At 36.7% G+C, this 20,323-nt stretch overlaps 1 protein-coding gene across 4 annotated transcripts in view; it reads right to left on the minus strand.

Moving 5' to 3' along the window:
• LOC124365788 (myosin heavy chain, striated muscle-like) overlaps positions 1 to 20,323 on the minus strand; it is a 654,015-nt gene that overhangs the window by 35,893 nt on the left and 597,799 nt on the right. The window lies entirely within an intron of this gene.

Genomic DNA, 20,323 nt, shown 5'->3' on the forward strand with positions numbered 1-20,323 from the left:
ACGATCATGTATGCACCATTAGGTGATTTAGTGAGTGCTAAAAGTCCGGGAGAAACGGCGGATACGGGCAGGCCGGTCTAGCACGGTCCGCTACCGGGAGCCCTGGGCGATCTTCTGCGTGCGGCGGAGCAGCGTGAACACGACTGCTTACTCCAAACATTAATTCGGTCCCGGTCACCCGGGGGTTATCAATTATAACCTTTATTCCGTTTTCGAATCGTGCACGCATACAAAAACAGGCCGGATTTTTTGTCAGATGTCAAAACCACCGCCACCTGTCGAGCGAGGGCCCGGAGGATGAAGTCTTTCAAATTTGAAAAGTCCACTCGCGTGTCGGATTATGAATGGTCGCGAAGCCTACCCCGAGTGCCCCCGAGAGGCTGGAGAGGACACGGGGAGCCGTGGCGAGATCACGAGATCGGCCCGGATCTGTTATTATTCAGGTGCATCACGGTATCACGGCCGGCGGAATTACAATATTTTATATCACGCCAGCCGATAGTTCCACGGCCATTACGTGTGGTCCGGTCGCCGCTGTTTAGTAAGAGGAGAAATACTTGATCATTATTTATTGGAGATCACGGCTCGTTAAATTCTTGCCTGTGGAGAATATATTTACTCAGGAAAATCTGTACTGCAGGAAATGCTTTGTGGTGGTATTTGGACGGTTCAAAACACTTTGTTATCCATCTAACGTTGCGTGCACAGGGGAAAAATGACCTTGAGGCATTTAATTCCATTCTTCTCAAGGATGAAGCATACCAAAGTATAATTTATTGTTCCTATCTCTTCATATGGGCGGATATGAAGAACCCTTCCGGGTATCCTTTCTAACAGTACTCCTTGAACTCCCTTGCATGCTGATTGAAGTTGACAAATTCGCTTCCTTAGAACTCCTCCCAAGCCCTGAGACCACCTGCCCGCTGCTGGGAGGGCCCTACCACGCCTGGGAGTTATCGTCCACGCCGCTCTCCCATTCATCACCAGATCGTGACTCCCTTGTCAGCTGTTCCCCGGTGACGACTGGACAAGATGGCGACCTGCCGGCTGACTCTGACAACAGGGGCGCCCCTGAACTGTACGGCGGGAAATATCGATCGTGCAGTGCATTTACCCGAGGTGCCAATGATGGTTGTTGTAAGGACGTTATGAATGGAAAAAGAAAGAAGAGTGGTGCTATGAGTGGTCCTTGAGGTAGTCCACGTTGAGTATTTATCCAGTTGGATATCTTGAGGCCGATTAAAAACAAAACTAGTAATAGAAGAGGTATTGTATTATCTCACAACAATACAATCAAGAATAAAAAAATTTAATGATATAAAATTTAATTATTTTATGTATACACATACAGTAACATTCACTGTTAGTATGTGGTTTAGTGCAGGGTATTAGATTCTAGGAGCTCTATTTATTGGACCATAACTGTGTGCTTAACACACACAAACGGAATTATTGATTAACGAGTGCCCTTTAATGTTCTGGCCTTAAGGCTACTTCCGCCGACCAAATCTGAAATAATCTCGATCCCAGCGGCGACCTTGAGAGCGCCCAAGACTCCAGGAGTGAGCAGAAGACTGCGGCCAAATTGTAGAGGAGGGCCTCTCTAATCGAAATTGGAAGCGGACAGGTTGTCACTGGGTTTGTCCCTTATAGTGGACGTGCTCAGGGGGAATGAGCTAAGATGGATGTGAAATTACACGGTACTCGTTCACACGACAGAGTGGGCAATGGTAGCTGCTCCATGATTATAGCTTGGCTCCGAGACCGAGGTGTCTATGCACAGCCGCGACCTCTTGGGCCGTGCGACCATCTGCTTTGCTTACCAGGACTAGGCACTAGAAGACGCTGATTTTATTATTCGATATTTTTCACGGTTTTGAAATAAACCGGATAATTTTCCTAAGCAGTCTTTTTTGAAAACGTTTATATGGGATTTAATAATGTGCTTTAAATAATCACAATTATCGACCAGTGAATTTAATGACTAAAAGACACATTCTGTGACAAAATAAAAAATATTGATGTTATATTAAGCAACAGTCATACCACAGTTTGAGTAGCTGTCGATTTTAAAGATTACAACACGACTATTCAAAATTTGTGTCATAAATAGACCTACCTATCTTAGAGGTGTCAAAACTAATTTTTAGAAAATGTTAGCTCACTTCTATGAATAGGTTTTACAAATTGTTATATTTTTATTACATTTACCTGCTGGCAACAGGGCATCCCTGAACTGAACGGAGGGAAATAACGATCGTGCAAAGCATTTACTCGAGATTTTAACGACGGTTACTGTAAACAAATAATGAACGCAAAAAAAAAGAAAGAAAAGTGGTACGAAGATTGATCCTTGAGGTAGTCCACGTTATATGGAGACTAAAAACTCACTGAAGGACTTATATAACCATTATTATATTGCACTAGGACTATGATTTGTATTGCACAATTAAAAATGATATTAATTATGTAGTACTTTTGAATTCAAGATCTCAAAAATTGTTTATGTTTGACACGACGTGACGATTGAAACGTACCCTTGAATCCTGGAGGTAGCCACGTTGGAGAGGATTAAAATGCCACTCAAGGACTTGTATCGTATTTATATTACACTTTTTCTATTGCACATAGACTATGATTTGTATTGCACAATTTTCAGTTAGTATTAATTACGTAATACTTTTCGATTTCAAAATCCCAAAATGTGTATATATTTGTGACGACGCGACGTGACGATTGAAATTCATCTTTGTGTTCACGTCCTCTGTAGATATTGGTTATTATAGAGTAGATTTGTATCTACCTTTCCCTCCATATATTGGTGGGACGGACCTTCAATGTCGTGCTCTATCAACAACTCTTCTGCAGCCTTCATTAGTGATAATATTGGTTCTGGGAATCTGCTAACAGCATTTCTTCCATTCTAGTTGTTTAACTTTTTAATATTAATCTATAGTCTTCCTTGTACCCTGCAATAGGATATATCAGCAATTTAATGAATGAAAGTCTACAATGGGAATCTAACAAAGATAAAGAGCCAAGACAAATTGCGCCTGGGTGTTACGTACCCGGGTGCTGACATGGTCAGTGTGGGTCGCCCCGGGCTTGTGGCGTGGAGCGGCGCGGCGCTGGCTCTCTCATATTCACGATCCCATCATCGACTTTCTCTCAGATGATGCGTCTGCGATTTCAATCGGCCATTGAGGTCCTGACGGGTGGTCGTGGCGGTCGAGGTCCTGTGACGAAGGATATGGCGGACCGGTCCAAATGTCGAGTAGCCTCGGGCGCCACTTTCCCAAAACACTGGATACAAGTGAATTCGAAGATGCTGGTGAAAATTTGATTGGTCACAATGGCTTGGGCTGCGGTGGGTGGAGGTCGATTGTGACCCACAGCTGACCCTGCGTTGGAAATGGGAGATGACTCAATATGTGAGATTTGATTGAAGATCTAAACGGCAAGCTGATGTCTTCTTTCCACTCCAGCCCGGGGTCAGAGGTCAGAGACTTGTGGTAAAAACCACTAAGTCCGGTGCAATGTCCTTTAATTCCTGACCCATCGCTGCACTTTCTTCATTCCGGCTCTTAAAATGCTTTCAAGGGTTTTCCTCATTTCTAAATTCCGCTCTGAGACTGCACATACGGAAGTCAGGAAATTTAAACACTCTTAATTGACTGATAAGAAGACTTTATAAACAAGATAATAAGAGTAAGGTGATAAGATTTTTCGTGTAAATTAATTTAATATAGCATCTACAACAAAGTTAAGATTAAACGAAGTATAATGAAAGGAAATATAGCAGTGGTACAAAAAAATCAATAACACTACGTTTCGCAATTGTAGGTGGTTGGTCGGCGAATGCAAACCTATTGTGACCTGAATTCTTTAGTTCAGTTTTAATAATTATTAGTGTCGTGTTTTGTTTTTTATTAATTGCATGTTTTCGAGTTAGTGAAGTTGACACACAACATGGTTTTTGTGATTCCTGACTTACACGTGTCACAACGCTCTGGCATGATTTGTTTATTTTTAACCTAGTTTGTAGTTATGTGTTAGGTTACTTATTTACCTGAAGAAGAGATCAGATTGCAGATCTGAAAATGTAGTATTTCTGTTTTTTTTTTTTTTTTTAATCATTGAACGAGGCAAATGTCAGGAATAATCCTGTTTCCTTCACAATCCACCCATTGCCAAAAACAAACTTTCAAAATAAAGATTCCCCCCCCCCACCCCCCCCCCCCCCCACCCCCCCCCCCCCCCACCCCCCCCCCCCCCCACCCCCCCCCCCCCCCACCCCCCCCCCCCCCCACCCCCCCCAGCTAATTGGGAGGGTAATTAACCTATAAATCCTGGTACCATCTGATAGCCGTACGCTGACAACCCTTCAGCCAAGGGTGGCTCCAGGGACTCTGTAGGGCGGTCCTTCCTGTGTTGCTTTATCGGTGTTGGTACAGACTACCCCCACTTGGACTCGGCCGAGTGCTCCTTCATCAACTGCTTTCTCAGATCCGGCATGTACTACAATATCACTTGGTTGATTACTTCTGAAATCATTTCTCAGGGTTGTTAAATCCAAAACACTTGGACAGACATCCTTCTAGAGCTATATTTCCAGGTTTGATAGAGATTTGTTTCATTTGGATGAACTGCTTTTCAGATTCAGTATGGACTAGAGTGTCACTTGGAATCGTTGGGAGATTACTTCTGAGATCATTTCTCAGGGTTGGTAAGACCAAAACACTTGGACAGACATCCTTTTAGAGCTAAATTATCAAGTTTGATAGAGATTTGTTTCATTTGGATGAACTGCTTTTCTGATTCGGTATTGTCTAGAATATCACTTGGATTCGTTGGGTGATTATTTCTGGGACGATTACTCACGGTTGGTAAGACCAAAACATTTGGACTCGATGTGACAGACATTCTTCTAGAACGAAATTTCCAGGTTTGATAGAGAATTGTGTTATTTGGATGAACCGCTTTTCAGATTAGGTATAGATCAGAATATCATTTGGACTCAATAGAGTGATCAATAATGAGACGATTTTTCATATCATGACTACAAATATTTGGACTCGATAGATTGAGGGAACCTTCCTGAGGTGATTTATCAAGATTGGTAAAAGTTAAAAACACTCAGTGAGGTACATGTCCTTTCTGAGATAATTTCTGAGGATTGGTTGAGTGGGAACACTTGCATTCAGTTCTTCTTGAATAGGATTGTCACAATTATTTTTAAGCTTTTGAGCACGATTGGAAAATACTTCCTGAGGGGCTTTCTACAATGTTTAGGTACTGTAATATCATTACTTCGGTAGAGTAGGCCATCCTAGATTTCTTCCTGTGGATTTGAAATGACTAAAATAGGTTGTGGATTCCATAGGACAATATTTGTTTAAATTTTAATTGATATTAATAGGATTAAAATTAGCACTTGAATTCGAAACCCTTATTGTTCGATAAATCACTTATCCTTATCTGAGTTACGGCGATTATTACAGACTAAAGATTTTGTATATGCTTAACCTAATGCCAATTTCTTTAACTACCTGAAGAAGAGGATAGATTCAAAATCTCGAAACCTAGTATTATACTACGGCAAAAAACGGTGACAAATTTCCAAAATCTTATAATCTTTTTTAATTGACCATGGTCAATAACACAATTTAAACAAAGATTCATCAATTAGGCGAATTATCCATATTTACTATACTGAGAAAACAATTATCATCTGGTACAATCATCTATGTAAATCCTCGACCACTGTCATCGTTGTTGTATATCATTTAGTGGTTGCGGTTAAGTCAATCCATGAACAGATAATGAATGTCTCTCGGTTAAAAGTATCAATTACCCCATTTTGCCTTCTGTTGCCTTGACTTGGCATGGCGTAGGTACTGTTGCCTTCAACGATCATCCCTGTCCAACAAGTCCTTGGATGATGGATCCAATGATTTCGTTATCGGTCGTGGATTATGGTGCATCATTGTAGAGCAAACCATGTTCCAATGATTGGCATAATGCTATCACCATACGCTAAGGAGTAAGATAGTAGTGAACGAATTTCAGAGATTTTTAACTATTCGCGATATTTCAGCTGATTTTACAACGAAAGAGGATTTTAAATCATGATCGAGGAATTGTTATACGTAATTACGTGTGATAAACAATCTCATTAGACATTCTTGGATGAGCATTAGCAGTATCTTGATGGAGTAGAGTTCTTTAAAGGCTCTTGATCTTACAGCTAGGTATGGGTTGCAAAAATATAGGCATTGCGACCCTATGATCTTAACATTCAATATTTGCTGGACATATGGGAATGTCAGTTTGCTTAATATTATTACGTACGTTTTGTCACCTTAAGAATAGTGCACATAATAGCTCTCAAATGTTAGTTTTTCACTTCTTATAAAGATAAACAATATTCAAAGTCATATTATTTTTTTGAATATTAATTATGACTTTTGAAAAATTACAGGTCTTCCCACTTTAACGCATCTTTATTCTTAAATTTATAACAAACATGGTTTCATCTTCCGCTGTCCAATAGTTTGCTGACAAAAATGCCCAGTAGGCTGACAAAATTTGTATTTTTCGCAGCATATCTCAAGATTGACATGCAATGTAGACAACCTCATTGAGGTCTGTCATTCCTATCTGGCCACATATTTTAAATTGCAGATTTGTTTTTTCGTGTAACGAAATATATTAATGTAATGGACCAGAGATAATTGTAAATTACTAGATAATGGTCTTAATTCAAGAAAACACTTGGCTCAAATTCTGATTTTTCCGAGATTTTTAGTAATATAAAAATGTTTTCCAGTAGTTACAGTACGGATTATTGCTACAAACGTCTTACAAGACCAATTGACATTAGAAGATATTTGGATATATTAAATTATTATAAAAAGCTATAGTAAGAAAAAATCAAAACATTACACTCTTTAATGGTAAACTCAGCTAAACAATACAAACAAATCGGACCAAAAGACTTTTCAAATTTTTCGTACTTATTATATTAAAATATTAGCTACAGGGATAACTACTGAACTGGAAGACATAGAACAGTAGCTTATGAACGTTTGCCTTCTCAGACAGGAGGTAAATTTGTCAACCAACTGCTCAATTCAATTAAAAACAGCGTTGATTTCTACAAAATAGACGAGTTTGTGAATTACCACTTTTGGAGACCACTTAATTGGCTGACTGACATTAAGGGGGAAATTCGGAATGAATGAGAATTGGAGTGAATATAGAATTGTATGTATGAATAAGAACAAACGTAGTGAATGAATGTAAAATAATTGTATGTCACTTTGACGGTTGCGATAACACGTTAGTGTTAATACGCAATAAAAAATTCTTCGTTTGAAATTTGTTTTTAACAATGGAAAGATTTGAAGGAAACAGGATTTTACAGACATTTGCCATTGCCTAGTGATACAAAACACTACGTTTCGAAATATGCAATCTGATCTCTTCCTCAGGTAAATGACTAAACTAATGCATGACCACAATATAGGTTAAAATAAACAAAATATACCAGACCGTTGTGACACATATAAGCCAGGAACCACAACAGCCAGCCACACTAACTCTAAAACATGCACTTAATAAAAACAAACACTAATAATTATTAAAACTGAACTACAGAATATAGGTGGTAATAGGTCTGCACTCACCGGCCAACCAAATAGAACTTTATGACTTATGCGTGTAACAACGCTCTGGTATGTTTTTTCTACGTTAATGTCATTTACCGGAAGAAGAGATCAGATTGCAGAATTCGAAACGAAGTGTTATTGATTGTACTGTATCACTGAACGATGGCAAATATCCGGCAACATTTTGTTTCCTTCACAATTATTGTTATTACTATTTATCGAGTATGCTGATCAAGGCCTAGTCGTGATAAAACAAGACCCCAGCAATGCTTACTGAGAGCAACAATGCATTATCAATAGAGCTGGGATCAGGAGACAAGGGTGTCAATCCTGTCACCCCTCCAAAGTCACCCCAACTTGTTTAACACTTGTTTCTGAGATTGATGAACAGTGTTTTGGTCCAAGTCATTCTTCACTGCACTTGAAAAATGACCCTCCCATGTCCATTCCAATACGCCGAACACCACAGGTCACGGCCTTCTTGTTTGTCACTGCCTTCTGTGGAGTTTCAATCGCAAACAATTCCTATTACGTGAAAAAAACAATGATCAGGATGATGTTGAGTTTTTTATTTTTGTCTATATAAAAAGAAGCTTTACGTACAATTTCAAGTCTGTAGGTCAGTTATTTTTCCAGATATCGTGCGGAGAGACTGTCAGACAGGAATTAACTTTTTTCCAGCCTCTCAAGTGATAGGCTTCGCTAACGCTCAGCCATTTAAATGCATTTAATAAAAAAGGAATCCGTGATATCAATTTTCACATTAGTAAATATTACGGAACATGCCTAAACGAACATTAATATTGGACTTCGTTGCGCTCCTAAAATCACTTAGTGGCTGAGCGGTAGCGAAGCCTATGAGTCGAGAGGCTGAAAATTTTATTTCTGTCTTTGTTTACCTTTATGTTAAATTTTTGTGTTTGACAGAATAGCGTGGGGTTTACTATTGGTTAAACGACATCGAAGTCTATAAACTGAGTGGCTGAAAAACATTTTTCATTGGTCTGTCTGTCCGCACAATATCTTGAAAACAAACTGATATATTGACTAGAAATTTTGCATGAAGTTTCATTCATATACCGGCAACTCTGAGTTCGATTATGACGTATGCCACTCCATGTAATTTGGCTGAGCGTTAGCGAACGATTTTACATCGCTCCATGAAAATGTCGCATTTTAAATGGTATGGAGTACCACAAGGTTCCATGCTTGTTCCGTAATTGTTTTTTCGACGATTGTGCTTGTCACTCTATAGGATTTGGCCAGTGTTAGATAATAGTGTTACATTGGTCTTGTGGGTAACTACGATGGCAACGAGAAAATAGCAGATTAAATAAATTGAGTATCATGTGTCATTTTAACGTGTGAAATACTAGCACATGTAGCATAATTAAATGAGCTATAAATCGAAGTTTGTTATGCGACACGAGTGTGTCGCACTCGAACCTTGCTCATAAAACTAACAATCTTGTGTTACGAATGTTGAAATGTACAATTGTTTAAATGTTTTAACTACCCGTAAACGAAAATTATGAAAAATTATTACACCTGAAGGCTTTTGTTCATAAATTTATTGTTTGTACAACTCAACTATTCTTAGGTGAGTAGAGAATTATCAAATTGGATTTTAGTTCGTGAGAATGTAAAACGCAATTTAGAAAAAGTAACCAATAAGTTTGTTGTGTATAATTTCCAATTCAACGACATAACACATGTATGATTATAAAATATATTACATCGAGCATCTTTTTGTGAAGTTTGTAAAACCCATCATAGAAAGCCATTGATTTAATATAGTAAACCTTTTTTAATTAAAATTTCGTAAAAAAACAGGCAGTTCTTTAATTTCTTCGGTCAAGGCCAAGTTTGAATCACTATTTGTAATGGACAGCCATTAACTTTTGAACCATGGAACAATCAATGGTAAACGCACTAAGGTACCTTTAGTGTGGGGTGATTCTGATAGATATTATCGAAGAGAAGTCTTTTTTGAGTTAATACACAATAAAACTCTAAAAATGGTTATTTGGGCTTATACTTGAGCTATATCTTGGAAAGTCGGTAATTTTGGTATCGTCTATTGAATTTTCCTATTGTAACTAACCCTTACACAGCTTCTTTTTTATATGAATCTTTTCCGACTTATCGTAATTATGAACTTATGGAAAAGTTGTTTTCGACTAAAAAATAATTAATTTAGCGTAGGAAATTGTGTTTTACAGACCTACCTATACGACGAAAATCCCAAATTCTGTTTTTTTTTTCGGAAACTAGACCATATAATAAAACAATAAACAATAGAAAAATGCCAACATTGGTTTATAAAAAAAGAGAAAAGAACTGTTGACGATGATATAGCGATACAGCCATCTTATAAGTAAATATTTCGGGATGAAGCCAACAAAATACTTAAAATTCCGTGAAGATAAATACAACGTCGTCCCAGAATCATTGGACGTCATGAAAGTTATAATGGGTCAACAGCCGGAATATTTACGACATGGGAGACCGAAAAGACGCATATTCCAGGTGGAATTGGATTTCCTACGCCAACTACGGCGCGGCGTGGCGTGGTGGAAGGGCGGGAGGGATGGTGTATCTAGTTAGTGGTGATTTATTACCGACCGGTCACGATCGTGCTGCCATCTCTCGACAAGTAGCCGCGCTGATCAACTTCGGATTGCGCTCCGAGTCGCGGCGTACTAGAGGTCGAGATGTGTTCTGCATGTTTTTGCTTCAGCTTTCTTTGGAAACACCTTCCCGTAGTGGGGCAAACCTCCTCAGATGAATTGATTTTCAAAAAAATGTCGGATTTAATAAGGTATGGAGTTCCGCAAGGTTCCGTGCTTGTTCCGTAATTGTTTATTTTCAAAAAATTTCCGTACATTTTTCATGAAGTTTATTTAGCCTATATACCGGCAACTGTGAGTTCCATTATGATGTATGCCACTACTTGGGATTTGGTTGAGCGTTAGCGAATTATTTTACATTGGTCCATAAAAGTGTCGGATTTAACATGGTATGGAGTACCGCAAGGTTCCGTGCTTGTTCCGTAATTGTTTTTTTTCATTGATTGTGCATGTAACCCTTTAGCATTAAGCTAGCGTTAGCGAACATTGTTACATTTGTCTGATGGGTAACTATGATGGCAATGAGAAAATGGCAAAATAAATAAACTTGAAAAAACTCAGTACACCCATAAGAATATTTAATGTGTGGCAAAAATACACTATTATTTTATCGGAACATGGTGTGTGGACTGTTATTCTTTAATCAGTAATATAAAACTCAATTTTGTGAACAAATATGTGACTGTATCATGTGGCAAGTGGTCCCAAGAAAGATTTCATCTGCAGACTTGAAATTTTGAATGATCTTCAATTCTACATAGTCGAAAATGAATTCTGAAATTGTGCATGTCCAACCATGGAGTTTGATTGAAGCCTATCACTTATTATGTTGACACAAGTTCTCTTTTGTTGGCGTGGAATTTGAAAATTTGTTATCCGTACGATTGTCTGTCGTTCCGTCTGTCAATAATGAAATTGGATTTCTGGTTTAATTTATTTTTGATCAATTATTTACGATCGCGTAAATGGTTATTCAAAGAAGGGTAAATTTTAAATTCTGTTAGAAAACTATAATTTAGGACACCGAAGTGCAATAATAAAAAATACAGCACATCACAAGCTAAGCACAAAATCTTCCAGGCATAAGATACATTTAGACGTCCATATTTGAATGGAGGTAAGTGTGGGATACATGCAAATTATTTGAATGTTCTAAAATGTGGAGTAGCAGGATTTAAAAATCTGATCCAGCTACAAAGTCTTGTAATACAAAATACAAATATAATTTTCAGAAATGAATCCAATTTTACTAAGTACTTTGGTATTAGAGAAAGTAAGCAAGTCTCTCAATATTTGGGCTTCGGGAACCCTAAAAGTCTGTCAGAAAAGTTTCATGATGGAGGGAAAGTAAATTTGACAAATCTTCCGTCAAGAGAGCGGGGCTCCCCAACGACATCAATATAGGGTATCAGTGACCTTATTAAGAGGGTAAACAATATAACACCACGACCCTTAACTGGGGTTTGGAAGTGCTTCCTTTAAACGCCAAAGTTTTTCAACAATCTACTTTATCAGATTTTAAGTCTTGGAGATATCTGTCAACAAGTTCTGATGGTACTTGGCTGAGCTTTAACGAAGCCTACCACTCGTGGGGCTGGAAAAATTTCATTTCTGTCTGTCTGTCTGTCCGCACTGTACCTCGAAAACGAACTACAGACTTTAAATTGTTCACGAAGATTCATTTCTATTTATGAGGAACACTGAGTTCTGCGAGGGTGCATGCCACTCCCAGAAATCTGGCTTAGTGTTAGCGAATATTTTTACACCACCCTTATGGGTAACCATAATGGCAATAACTTAATTCTTAAACAAGACTCAATACACCTAAGAGATTCAAACCTGCGACACATTAACACATGTAGCCTAACTATGCTACTATCATATACACAATTTTGTAATGACTTGGTGTGTAGACCTTTATTATTTAAATACTAATATGAAACCCAATTTAATGGAAAAACCCTAAATGTATCATGTGGCCAGATACGTCGACAAAGATTTAATAGGTACACTGTAAATTTTGCATGGAACTTTATTACTACAAGAATGACTTTAATGATGCGTAATGTTCGTGTCAACATCTTTTTAAAGATTTTTTAACTATTTAGATGTCCGTAGGACATCTTGAAAGTGAAATGAGCTATATTTGAAATTTCGAAAATACAATACTTACAATTTCGTAATGTGTCGTACTTTGTTGATATTCTGAATCGAGGGTTACCATTATTTACATAGATTGTTTTAATGACTATAAAACCCCATGATTTTTCATTAATCGATTTTTTGTGAACTGTGTATGTGTCTGAATCACAGTTTATTGTTTCTAAAAGATCAATTTCAATGGCAAGTTAAATATGTTACGCTTTTATATTTCCTCATCATACAGTACAAAACAACATTCAAATAATGAAAAAAAAACACTTCCTCATTATCCCATTATGAGCCTCAATATTCATCCATGTACGTAATTACAGTTATTTTGAATTCAATATTTTTAAAAAATATAGAAAATGTTATAACAAAATACTATATCCAAATGTGAACTAATTCTACCTACACAGTTCGCTAAATTTATGAAAGATCGGACCTTAACTATTTTTGAGGTTTTTGGTTCTAGGGTTTATGGGTGTTGACAATCGTAAAAACAAAATGAAAAAATTAGTAAAAATGTTTTTTAATTTTATTTTTAATTTGCATACCTGAGGACATGGCAATAGGAAAACATTGTTGGTCACTCCGTGAGAAGTTATAGGGTTTTTTTTAGTTTTGGGCAAACTAAAAGAAAAACGCCTAAGTAAAAAATTATGACTTAAGAGAAATAAATGTTTTTAATGACAGGTGTTTGTAAAAATTGCAAATTTGAAATTTAATATTTCAAAAAAACACTTTTTTTCTTTTTTTAAAATTTACTTACTCAAAATATTCATACCCTTATCTTCAGGCGGTTTTGTGTAGTCTTGTTTGAAGATATCCGTACAAATATTTTACCAGAAATACCTTAAATTACTTGTGGAATGATCATAACAGCTTCCGCCTTTGAATGAGAAAACATAAAGACAAAAAGAATAGAAAAAAGAAGATTTCAATATTTTTCCCCGTATTTAGAAGAGGCAAAGGAGCTGTACCTTAACGTTTTTAACAAATTTAAAGAAAATCAAACATGAAAACCACTTGTACCACGTTTCCAACAAAAAAATAAAAGACATATTTTTGCTGGCCCAAAATCGAAACTTAAAACAGATGTTAGCGGCACAACCAATTCAATAAGAACACTATTCTAAAACAATTATTGTTACTGTAGTCAACAAATAATGTAGTCGTTTTATCTAGTGGTTCCAACCAAATGTCAAACACCGTTGTGATGGTTAAGACGATAACTAAAAAACACAAACAAAGATGACAAAACAAGACTTGCAGTATGGTTCACTAATTTCAAGACGTAACTGTAACGGGAAACTTACCCAACGATATTATTTTAAACATGACAATCTCCACTGACCTTAAAACATTTCACTCCGCTCAATATAACACACCTAGCGATCTAGCGTTTAATGTTTTTACACAATTAGTAACACTTAACTATATATCATTTCCATGATCATCACTTTACTGACATACCATCAAAGGCTATAAACAAGTAGAGAAGTACTACTTTGAATCAATCTAGAACTGTAAAATAGTCTCTTTAATGTCACGGACTCGTAAACATTCTCTTCGTGCATTTCTACTTGTGAATAAAAAAAATATTATTTTTAGAGTGTCTATGGCTGAGTCGTCTAAGATGAAGAACTTTAGATCTGACCTAGAGATAATACAGGTTCAAATGCTGTCTGTGGCAATTGCACTTTTTGTCAGTACCGACTATCTTGTACTGTATCGACTCTCCCCCTTATCCTGTTTGATAATATCCTCGCACAGGCCAGTGACCTATAAAGAAGAGCAGAGTAAGGCCTAACGGGGATCGGCCTCTCCTAAAAAAATACAACAAAATAACGTAACTTCAATCTGTTAATATGAATATTTTATGTTTTATTCGATTTTGTGCCAATGTATTATAGTGTATAATTTCAGATAATTACCAAATATTAATTTACATTCACGTAATTGAGTTTAGTATAAGGTTCAAAGATAGGGGAAAGTTAGCTGCAGCGAGGGGAGGGAGATATTTACATGACGGAAGATATGTGGCGCTAAAATCGAAGAAAAATAACAACTGCTAGTTTTAAAATAAAGAATTAAGGTAAATGAATACAAACTAATCTTAATTCATCTTTACTTTCTATATGTGTAGTTGCATAGATAATACTTTGTGTTAATCAATTGGAAATTTTTTAATTTTTGGGTCTGCACTGACAAACTTTGTGTAACAACTTGCTCAAGCTTGTTGGTCCATGTACCTAATTTTAATCAGTTTAGGTGACAGTTCAGGACTAATTATCGGCAGGACTCGAAGGTGTTCGGCGGAAGCGTGAGATAAAAGTGCGAGGGGCCGCCTGGTCGCCGGGCCGGGACTCTTTTCCCCTTATACGCAAGTCTAGCGCGCCAAAATCAATACAGAGCCACATTTCGACGTGCCCCGCGGTCCACCTAAGAGCGACCCTCCCACACAGGTAAGTTATTGAAAACAAAACTCTTGCGTCCGGCGATCGAGGCACTCGACACCGATGTCTTTGAGTTGCCGCGGCTTGTCATTTCGCGGCATGGGCCGCCGCCCTGCATCATATCATTTCTGGTTATGAGGGCCTCGCATTGTCCGGGAAGAATGGCTAATGCCTCTGTTCGGCCGGAATCCCTCAATGGCATTAGATCGTGTGCAGGAGCTGTGCAGTTCTGAAAACATTTTTTGCGCATTCCTCAAACACTGAGTTTTGCAGGACTCCTGAAATTCCATATGAGGTCCGAATGGATGGTTTGAAATTTACATGGAGGCTCTCCTCCTGGAACGTGAACTGCGCTATGTAATTATGTACAATGCTGACGTACAACTCCGAAAATAGATGCGGAACAGACGCTACGTCAGCGTTTAGATACGTCTAATACTTATTGGTACGGTTTGACCCCCATATAATTGTTTTCTGGAATATCCTTTTCGAAAATAAAAGACATACAAAAAACCAAGTACACATTCAAGATGGACAAAAAGATTACTTAGACATAAATAATAATTACTGATTACTTACTGACAACAGCATTAACTTTTCTGCTATTCCAGACAAACAAATCTTGCAATAACCTCAAATAACCCCTTGTTTTTTCCCGAGCTATTCCTGTCTATTCAGCACTGTCCTGGAGTGAAACCAGTCCATTCTCATTACTCTGACATATTAATGTACGATACATACTGGATATGACTGGTGTTTTGGTTCTTCTATTTGACTAAATGGAGATCAGATTTTGAAAATAAGCGGAAAGTGAGGCTATGGGGTACGTGTCACCCTTGAGTGATGAAGGGAATTGGAATGGTTTGGCTATAAACCATCCAGGAGAGAGAATCCTGGTGGTTTGGAAACCACTTCGGTGTGTCAACTTTTGATAGAAAGGTCCTGGAGACCTTAACATTGGCCCAAGAAAGAACCCTATTAAGGTCAAAAGGGCAAAGTACGATAACTCTGTTTTTTATGTTCCCTCGATATTCCGTAATATCGGTTTATTGTTTTAGAAACTCAGATTGAAATATGTTTAATTGTTGTATTTCATATTATTTCAAACTTTTCACTACTAATTATAGCCTACACAAAAGTCGTTCTAGACGAAGTTTATATCGTGTGTTAATTCCCTAGTTAGTTAATTCCACATTTATTACCCTGCAGTCCCGCGAATGCCAGGCGGTGTAGCAAGCTGCCTCGGTTCCCCGCCTCGGGCTTCGACCTCGGTTCCCATGTGTTGTTACTCAGCCACGTGTCTACTGTAGATGTCATGGCCGGCGTTGACAGGCTGAAGCGAGATAGCTGCTGAACAACTGTCCCGAGTCACGAACTCTACTTCGTCTTAATTCCGGGTTTGTTCAAGTGGATGTTTTATTACGGTAGAATAGCGTACGGACTATACGCTACACATGCGTTTTTTTATTTTTAAAGGAGAGGCCGAAACTCTTTTAAGCCTCATTCTGCCCGTCCTCATGGGCCACTGGCCTGTGCGAGGATCTTATCAAACTGGATAAAGGGGGAAGTTTAGAGCCTAAATAGACAATTTTTGCATAAATTAACAATGAATTAATTGAATTAATAAAGATCAATTAAGAATAGTTTGTATTCAAAAACCTCAATTATTTATTTTAAAACTAGCAGTTGTTATTTTTCTTCGCTTTTAGCCCTACATCTCTTCTGTCATATAAATATCCCCTTCCCCTCTCCCCGTCTAACTTTCCCCTATCTTTGGCCTTTATCCTGAACTCCATTAATTGAATGTAAATTAGTATTTGGTAACTATCTTAAATTATACACCATTATTATAAATTGGCACAAAATCGAATAAACATAAAATATTCATACTAACAGATAGAAGTTACGTTATTTTATTGCTTTATTGTTTTTTTTAGGAGAGGCCAATCATCCCTTTAGGCCTTATTCTGCTCTTCTTCAAGGGCCACTGGCCTGTGCGAGGATCTTATCAATCAGGATAACAGGATAAAGGGGAGAGTCGATACAGTACAGGGTAGTCGGTACTGATAAAAAGTGCTCTTCCACATACAGCATTTGAACCTGCATTATCTCTAGCTCAGATCTAAAGTTCTACGTTTTTACACTGCTCGGCCATTGATAGTCTGGAAAATTAGATTTTTTATTCGCATATAGAAATGCGCGAAGAGAATGTTTACGAGTCCGTGACATTGAAGAGACTATTTTACAGTTCTAGTCTGATTCAAAGTAGTACTTCTCTACTTGTTTATAACCTTTGATGATATGTCAGTAAGGTGATGATCATGGAAATGATACATCATTAAGTGTTACTAATTTTGCAAAAACGTTAAAAACTAGATCGCTAAGTGTGTTATATTAAGCGGAGAGAAATGTGTCAAGGTCAGTGGAGATTGTCATGTTTAAAATAATATGTTTGAGTAAAGCTTCCCGTTACAGTTAGGCCTTAAATTTAGTAAATAATACTGCATTTGTCATCTTTGTCTTTTTAGTTATTGCCTTAACTACCACACAGTGTTTGACAAATTTGGTTGGATCTACTAGATAAAGTGTCTAAATTATCTTTTTATGATTGTAAAAGTTAATGTTATAGAGTAGTGTTACTATTAAATTAAGTGTGCTGCAAACATAAACTTACGTTTCGTTTTCGGTCCAGCAAAAAAATATTGTTTCAATTTGTTTGTTGAAAACGTGGTATTTATATGGATTGATTTTCTTTAAATCTGTTAAAAACTTTAAGGCAAAGCCCTTGAACTTCATCTAAATACGAAATAATCGTTAACATCTTTTTTTGTCTTTAATTTGTTTTCTCATTCAAAGGTGGAAACTGTTATGATCATTCCACGAGTAAATTAAGCCATTTCAGGTAGCATATTTTTATGGAGATCTTCAAACAAGCCTACAAAAAAACGCCTGAAGATAAGGATATGAATATTTTCTTGTGAAATATGCTTTGCAAATGAAAGACGACTAATATGGATTGTATTCAACTTTTTATACGAAAAAAGTCTTTTATTATAAAGTTTTATAATCACCTGTCATTAAAAACTCCCGAGTTGGGATATGACTCGCAGTATCTTCGTAGTTCTGTTGCAAAATATTTTAGACATAAGACTAAACTATTCTTAGTCCCAACTTTTAGGAAATGACTCATTTGGAGGTACAGGTGTTCAAAAGCATTGACTCCCAAAATTAGGTGCACCGTTTGATCTACACAAATTCTTTTGAGATTGATCATTCTCAAAGATATTCACCCTAAAAATCGAAGTAGTCTATTTTCTACCCTCATAAGAATTCCCCAATTAAAAAACCACTTATGTCATAACATGGAATAAGACTCCAAAGCCTTTTTATGTGTCACTGATCAACTTTAGAAAATTCGCCTCCATGACAATGTTTATACGTTCTAATGTTGCAAAATAATTGTAAAAAGAAACTTCAGCTGAATTTCAAATAATTTATCATATTAGTAAAAATAATTATAATTTCTACTTTATCCAAATTTTTCGTGAAGACAAAACTCATTGAATTGATTTATTCTTGTCAATGTTCTAGATTCATTTTTATTTCTTTGGATATTTTACATACTTATTTAATTGCTAAAATCCCTATATTCTCCAAACCATACATTTAAAAATCCTCAAGGTTGTTAAGCCCGGCTGGAAATCTAAAACTATATACTACATAATTGCATTAAACTACTGTGTTATGTATTTATATATTACAAAATGTAAGTGTATTTGTAGCTGAGGTAGTAGCCCACAAAGCAATACATCTCGTATTTACCGAAAATAATTGTTCGGTTCTATGAAATCTCTGTGTCTAACATCAGAGTAGAAAATAGTTTTACTTCAACACCTCAGGAGCACAATAATGCAAATTTTAAACATCACGCCACAATTGTATAGAATAATGTAAAGTAATACTATACTTCCATTATGAAAGTAACGAGTGATTTACTTTGGCGATTATCACGCATTATTAGATCTATTAATTTTAATCAAGTGATATTTCTTAAAAACAAATCACAATGGATTTGAAAACTTTTGAAAAAGGTATAAGATTCTAATCGATGTTGCTCATAGAGATTTGATCAAAAGACACGGGTTATGCAGATCCCCAAAATGAGATTTTGAAAGGAGCGAGAGGCCAAAAATCCATTTATCCCATTTTACAAAAGGAAATTGCCCTGTTAAATTGTAAATAAAACTTTAACCATAGGAGTGACGTGCGTTTCAGACTTAACTGGCACAGCTTGTCAACCCCTTGCGCACAGTTAATCAAAGAATTAACAGATAAATCAGTTACTTCTCAAAACATAGATTATTATATATATTATACAATGTTGTTTATTATAAAAGAAATTGGGTTCACCTTTCTTTACAGTCATGGATGTATCGTGGTCCGAAGTTCAATTTTTTTATTTTGGTATTTTAAAATTTTAAAATCCTTAATAAACAAAATACCCAGGTTATTATGAAAATGTTTACTTAAAAAACAAAAAACAAAACCAGCTGACTTGGACGGCAACTGTCAAAATTGCTTAGTTGCGCGAGACATCGTAGACTAAGCCTTTAGGGGCAAGTAAAATACAAGGGAAACATTTTATGTATAAAAGTGAGTACTCTAAAATAAAGCGCAGAATCTGCCGATTACAATGATACAACTTTTATTACGATTGAAATGAGGATTGTTCTTCAGATAACTTCTTTCAATAAACATTGTATACAAGTTATCTGTACACTGCTCAAGATAAAATTCCTAATCCTAAAAACTTTTAACTCGAGTCCACTCACAAGCCATTAAGGCTAATGTAGGCTCTTCTCCTATGTTATTTTAAACTATACAGAAATTAGTATCAAATTACGTGAATCATAAATGCTGTTTTCACTAGGTATATATATAATTTATTGACGTGACAACGTCTTAAATTAGGTTGCGGCTCGGAGTCACTCATGAAAAAGTGTAACGCCCGGTAACGTTACGATGCCCGTCCAGTGGGTCCGCCGCACGGGATCCGCACGGGATAAAGCAGATAACTATTTTTATTCGTGAAAATGTGGAGTGCTTAGATTCGTCATTTACAACAACTACAACAATAAAGGTAAATAATTGTACACTGATATTTCATTATCGTAAACTATGATTGATTGATTAATTGTTAGATTGACACAAAAGTTGAGAAACTGAGTTTATAGGTTATGTCATACTATTGACAAATGTTGATAGTGTTAAGTAAATTATTAGTTTAAATCTGCAGAGTGATTCAGTAATTCAGTCGATTGAGAAGAAACAGCGCGTATTGCTAGTCAAACATTTAAAATAACAAATTATAACCTCTAACCTGTCATAACAGTGCGACCAAACAAACGAACTAAACCGACCA

Source organism: Homalodisca vitripennis, chromosome 7 (assembly GCF_021130785.1).
Source record: "Homalodisca vitripennis isolate AUS2020 chromosome 7, UT_GWSS_2.1, whole genome shotgun sequence".
Taxonomy (NCBI): domain Eukaryota; kingdom Metazoa; phylum Arthropoda; class Insecta; order Hemiptera; family Cicadellidae; genus Homalodisca; species Homalodisca vitripennis.